At 47.1% G+C, this 6,792-nt stretch overlaps 1 long non-coding RNA gene across 1 annotated transcript; it reads right to left on the reverse strand.

Annotated features, from left to right (window-relative positions):
- Positions 1 to 641: 641 nt before the first annotated feature.
- Positions 642 to 2,945, reverse strand: LOC127333994 (uncharacterized). Its single transcript, XR_007871795.2, has 3 exons — positions 2,647 to 2,945; positions 1,292 to 1,866; positions 642 to 838 (listed from the first exon to the last, which is right to left on the reverse strand). It is a non-coding gene; the product is annotated as an uncharacterized lncRNA (long non-coding RNA).
- Positions 2,946 to 6,792: the final 3,847 nt, after the last annotated feature.

Consider the following 6,792-nt stretch of genomic DNA (forward strand, 5'->3'; position numbering starts at 1 on the left):
CCCCCCAGGTATTACAAACCGGTTAATTAGCCCCCTGCAGGCGGCTTTGAAGTCTGATGGCTGGTTTGGAGGTCCACGTGGAGGGTTTGGGTCAAGCACCTGGTCGTTTTTGTTCTGTTCCGGTCCAACCCAGCGCCGCGCCGCTTCGCTCCTCTCTGCTCCTCTCCGCTTCAGCGCCGCTCGTCTCTCCCGTCGCCGCTTGCGTCTCCGATGATCGGCGGCCGACGCTGACGATTCGAGGGCGATCCTCGAATCAGTGCAGGTTGGTGCTCCTTCTTCCCCAAAGTAGCAAACCCTTTCCCCTAATTCTGTGGAGGGGAAATCAAGTACGGACGAACGGGAAGAGTAGGGGCTCGTGGATGGGTCAATTCACTACTAGGCAAAGGCTTACCGCCGGCGCACTGAAAAGGCTTACCGCCGGCGTTTTCACGTTCGCCGGTGATAACCTCGCCGGTGGTAATGCCTTACCGCTGGCACCTTCATTTTCGCCGGTGGTAACATGCTATTATCCCCGGCGTCTTCGCATATTCGCTGGGGGTATCTGTTACCACTGGCACATTAGCCATATTTGTAGGCGCCAGCAGTACATATTTAAAGAACTAAAAAAAAATTAAAACCAGTTACCCCCGGCAAGAAGGCTATGCGCCAGCAGTAACGAATTTAAGAAACAAAAAAAAAGATTTTACAAATTACAAATAAACTCATATATATTATATCCGTTACAAATTTAGCTAGTTTCAAGATTCAAAATTCCGGCCACCATCTTCATCAGCCACGCCCAAAACTTAGGCAGATCGTCAGAACCTCTCTTTGCGCTCCTCCGTTGATTGCTGTGCCACTGTCACGGGTTGGAGTCAGGATTGAGGGTCAGACGTGCAACAAACAAAAACAGTAAGCACATATTATTCCATCTATGCGCACAAGTATTCATTGAGCTGAAGCAAATATCCATCTATGCATGTTGCTTTCCCTACTGTCTACACAAATATGCATACTGCTCGAAAAAGGAAACAATTTTAAGCAAGAAATTATGCAAAACCTGTTTATCGGTTCAAACAACGAGTTCACAAAAAAGAGCAATCAAGAATGTCTAGAATAACAGCAGAGAATAGGACATCTATGAACAAAACATCCTACTGCAATGAGCAATCAAGGAGTAAATAGCTAATTGCATTAAGGCCAGCTAGTGGAATTTTTCATGCTACGGGCAGAGCAGCAATGAGCAGAGCAGTCTGATTATGAGTGTCGAAGAACAACTAACTGACGTCTTGCGGAGGAGGATTGGACTGACCTAGGTTGTGGGAAGCAAGCAGCCTGGCCGGGCTCGACAGTGTCCTCCTGGTGGCCTTCAGCATCTTGGTGCAGATGCGGTAGGCGCCGGCTCGACGGCCGCCGAACCGACCCAGCTCCCAGCTACGATGCGCGTGAGCAGGTGACTGCTAGCGGTCGCAATCGCCGGATCGAGGGTCCAAGCCACCGGACGGTGAAGCGCCGCGGGCGCCGCTGCGAGCCAACCACCACTCCCGCCCACCCATCGCCGCAAATCGATCCAGGGAGCCGGCGCCACGGCCGCTCCTACCTTTGCTCCACCTCGCCGCCGCAGGGACCCAAGGGTCGGACGCCATGGCCGCACCGCAAGTCGCTCCATCAGAGGCCTAGATGCCATGCCCGGGCGGCGCATCGCCTCCTCCAGCGCATCCATCGGGGGATCCACGCCACGACCGCGTTGCCTCGAATCCCGTCCCTACCACCACACAGGGAGACGGGGAACGGGGAGATGCTGGAGATCATCAGCTTCCGTCGGCTAGGTCTTCGATCGGGATCCATGGCGGCGTCAGCGTCGAGGAAGGGCGACGGAGTTAGGACCTGCAAAGAACGAACAACAACTCTTATTGTCAACTAGACCATTCTACCAGCATATGCTCATAGTAAGATAGGGTATAATATGAGGTTACACAGCTGACCATCAATTGACTCGTCACTAATATGCACTCACATGAGACGCTAAGCTACATAATCTCGAAAATAAACAAGAATGTAATAGGAATACTTCCATTTCTGTCAGTGCATCTAGCACAAGACCAAGCACAGGTATGCATGTCTTCAGATCAATCCCAGAATAAGCAGATCCCTAATATCCTATCTGAGATAATAGCGACAAAACACTCAACAACCTAACTGAGATTAATCACAAACAGAGAAAGCGAGAACCAACATCAACCTAATCGAGCTAAGCAGGCAACTAGGCTTTCAAAACAACAACTAACCGCGTAGACATGCCCTGCTATACTAAGACATGATTTGAGCGACGAGTAAACTAGTAATCTCTAGGCACGAATAGATTCATCATAGTAATAACAACAAAGCGCCAGTAGTCGTGAAGATACAACTAGCCATCGACCAGCGCGAGCATACGCAGCAACAATCCGCTTGCTTCAATCGACTACCCCGTCAACAGAAGCAGTAGATCTGAGCGATATTCCTCATGGCACGAACGGCACACGCAGATCTATCCCTGCAAGGCTGCAACCCCAGATCGAACTCGAATTATCTAGATCCTACCATATCCCGGCACCCGACACATGGAGGCTTGACACGCTTAAGGAAAGACGTAGGGGGAAATCGGCGGGGGCGTTCGCTCCTTACCTTGCTTGTGGCCGGCGCGCTGCTCGTTGGTGTGGCACTGCGCGCACTTGGTCTTGAAGATCTTGGCGTCGGCGGCCGGGTTGCCGGGGGGAGCCTCGGAGAAGGAAGCCATCGCTGCCGCCGCACGGAAGCAGGGACTCGCCGGAGGAGGAGGGGGAGTCAAGGGGAGAGAGGCCAAGTGAAACTTTTGTTCGCCTCCGTTCGCGTCGCCGCCGCCGCAGTCGTTGTCGCGATAGGAGTAGGGTTTGGTTGCTGCGTGCGTTTTGACTAGTGCGTGTGTGGCGACGAGGGTGCGTGTAATTTCGGCCCAAATGGCGAAATACCCCCGGCGAAAATGAAACGGAGAGGCCGGCGGTAATTTCGACACAAATCACACCCGCAACAGCCCACTTTACCGCTAGCACGGGCAAATCAGTTTCGCCAGCGGTAGTTAACTTACCCCCGGCATCTTCGACATAAATTCGCCGGCGGTAACGGGAGGCCCATTCAGGTGCTCTCGGTCCACTTTATCCCCGGCGGTTGCAATCCCCATTCGCCGGCGGTAAGTGCCCTATACCCGGCGACCTGAAATCAACTCGCCGGCGGTAACGCAGGGAGGGCCTAAAAGGTCTTACCGCCGGCATCTTTGAACTTGATTCGCCGGTGATAATAAGTGCGGCTATAAGGTTATTCCTAGTAGTGATTTGAGGATGCAAATCTGGAGATTGGATTTGGGGTAGTTTTTAGTACCAATACTGCTTGTTTCTCTTTCGATTTTGTGGGATTTCGACAACGCAATCATGAGAGCGAGATTTTATACAAATGCACTAAAATAACAGGTGGTTGCCTGGAGGTTCAGTTGATGGCCATTGAATACATTTCGGATTTGATCATATTGCTTGTTAGTACCCTGTACCATTTGACAAGAAGTCAAGCAATCTTAATGTGATTGCTGAATACTCGTGTTAGCAAAGGAAAATAGGAGGATCAAAATACTCATGTGCCAATTCTGTGAATATGTTTATAAATGGCCTATTCCATGAAGACTCTTTAGCGGTGATGCCTGCTTGGATGCTAGCTATTGCTGTCTCATTTTCAGGTAACAACTCTGAATTTGATTCAGAAATAAGACAATACATTATTCAAGAACAACTCTGAATTTGATTCAGTACATCATCGAAATCTAGACTATACATCATTGATTCACTGCATCAAAGATTTCTGTTTGGAGCATCTAGACTGATAGGGGTCGGAGCAGAGCCACCCTCACAGAAATCTCCAGCAAATCTAGTCTGATTGAATACAAAATTGATTCTTCTCTTCAGTCTCTGATGATTATTCTCTTCAATATCTAATTATTTTTCTCAGTACATGCACCGAGTCGGAGTCGCCATCGATCCAGTCGAGTCGCCGTCGCGCGCAAGGACGAGCGTGCGCGAGTCGTCGTCGAGCGAGTTGCCGTCACGCGCAAGGGCGGCCGCGCGCGAGTCGCCGTCGAGCGAATCGCCGGATGGGGTTCCAAAATCAAGCGGCCAGCAAGAGCAACCATGCGCAAGTCGCCGTCGAGCGAGTCCGGCGCAACAACGGAGGCGCAGCGGCGGGATTGTGCTGGGCAGTGGTGGGCGACATCGGAACCAGGAGGAGGAGTGCGAGCGACTTTTCGTCCCATTTTATTACCGTAACCATCTGCCCATCTACGTGGCAAAACCAGAGTCTAAATCAGCTTAAAATAGCCATCAAAGAGCTGAGGGGGTTAGTTAAACGGTAATGGAAATCCAGCCGTTGGGGAACTTTTGGGGCCGGATAATCCGGTCTAAGTTGGGGCCTGTTAATCCCCCCCCCCCCCCCCCCCCAAAAGTCCGGCCCTGGAGAATTTCCGGTCAAAAGTCCGGCCAAATATCTGGCCTCATGCCAGGATATTACTGAGCCGCATCGCCTCGAGTCCTTAGCTAAATTTCAGGGGCCGGATATTTGGCAAATATCCGGCCTAGCAAACTTGTAAAATCAATATCTCAAGATTGGTAGCTCCGAATGGAGTGAAACCAACTTTGTTGGAAAGAGGACGACAAGAGCTTACCCAACAAGTGATCTATGCAAAATCCGTTTTCGATGAACTAGAGATTGTCATGAGAATAAGCACAAGCTCTAAAACATCACATGGACAAGATCCAAATAACAACCAAGAAAGATGATATTGAACCAAACTCGAAAACGCAACAAGTGATCTATGCGAAATCCATTTTCGATGAACTAGAGCTTGTCATGAGAATAAGCACAAGCTCTAAAACATCACATGGATAAGATCCAAATAACAACCAAGAAAGATGATGCAAGGATGCAAAGGTTTGAGCTCTCCGAAGGATACGGTCGAGTTACTCACTCGAGAGCCCTCTTGATAGTACGACAACTAAACTATAAACCGGTCTCCAACTACACCATGAGATCGGTGAGAAAGAAACCCTATCAAGAGCAAACCTTAACCTTACGCATTCCACTTGAGCTTGATGATGATGATCTTGACCTCAACAAGATGGAACGCCTTTCTTGATTATGCTTACTTGACGAAGTCTTGTGGATTGCTCCCCCATAATCCACCATGGGAGAGCTTCTTCTTCGGCGCATCTTCACATATCCATGATCACCATATTGATTGCTCCGCCATAATCCACCATGGGAGAGCTTCTTCTTCAGCGCATCTTCACATATCCATGATCACCATAAGGATGGCAAGACTCAAGCAAAGGATCTCTTCGAGATGGCTCATCTTGAATTTGCACTTCATTTTGTTGATGTCTTGAAGTTAACCTTGAGAGCTCACTTCATCTTCATCTTCATCTTCAAGACATACTTGAGACTTGATCTTCTTCATTTGGATGGCAAGACTCAAGCAAAAGATCTCTTCGAGATGGCTCATCTTGAACTTGCACTTCATTTCTTCATTCCTCATCATGTTGATGTCTTGAAGTAACTTGAGGGCTCACTTCATCTTTATCTTCAAGACATACTTGAAACTTGATATCCTTCATCAATTTCTTCTTCTTGCAACCTTGAAGCCAACATATGGTTCAAGCATTTCTTCATGGCAAGCTTCAAGCTTATGATCTCTTCGAGTTGGCTCATCTTGAACTTGCACTTCATTATGTTGATGTCTTGAAGTAACTTGAGGGCTCACTTCATCTTCATCTTCAAGACATACTTGACACTTGATATCCTTCATCAATTTCTTCTTATTGCAACCTTGAAGCCAACAAATGGTTCAAGCATTGCCTATGGACAACACCTACAAATATAACTCAATGCAAACATTAGTCCATAGGGATTGTCATTAATTATCAAAACCACACATGGGGGTTCCATGCACTTTCAATCTCCCCATTTTTGGTAATTGATGACAATCTCTTTGAGAGGGTTTATATAAGGAATTTAAGTAACAAATAAGTTGAAAATACAGAGCAAACTCCCCCATAATATATGCATGTGTGAATGATCTTGACTTTCATTGCATATATTGGCATACAAAGCCTAGTGAAGTTTCCTCTAAATATTCAACTATGAAAAGCAACAAGATGCAATGCAATAAAGGCACATGCTTAAGCACAAAGCAAAGACACAACCAAATTCCCTTAAACCCTCCAAACTTCTCCCCCATTGGCACCAATTGCCGAAATGGGTGAAAAATTTAGAAGGCAATATAGTGAGAGTTCCTCCATAGCGTGTGCATTTCTCATAATTTGAGTGGAATCAAATGCACGTATCCAATGACGAATATTTGGAAGGAATCACACTATAGATAGGATCAAAGATCGCAAAAAGATAACGAAGTCAAGAAGCTTCAACAAATGAAGCAAGCAACCAAATGAACCACAAAGAAGATACCAAAAGAAAGATAGATATTATGATAATATGAAGAAGATTTCTCTAAATAATATGAGGAAGCTCCCCAAGGTTTGTGCACAAAACTAGACAATTTGCATTGGAGTATAAAGTGCACAAACATGGAATCATCACTCCCATAATATCATTCAAAAACAAAAGATACCAAGTGATTCAAACTCTAATGATCACCACACAATAGTGCCTTGAATAAAATGAGGAAGCTTCCCAAGGTACATGTATAAATTAAAATATTGCATTTGAATACAATATGCATAACATGGAATCCTCACT

This window comes from Lolium perenne, chromosome 2 (assembly GCF_019359855.2).
Source record: "Lolium perenne isolate Kyuss_39 chromosome 2, Kyuss_2.0, whole genome shotgun sequence".
Lineage (NCBI taxonomy): Eukaryota > Viridiplantae > Streptophyta > Magnoliopsida > Poales > Poaceae > Lolium > Lolium perenne.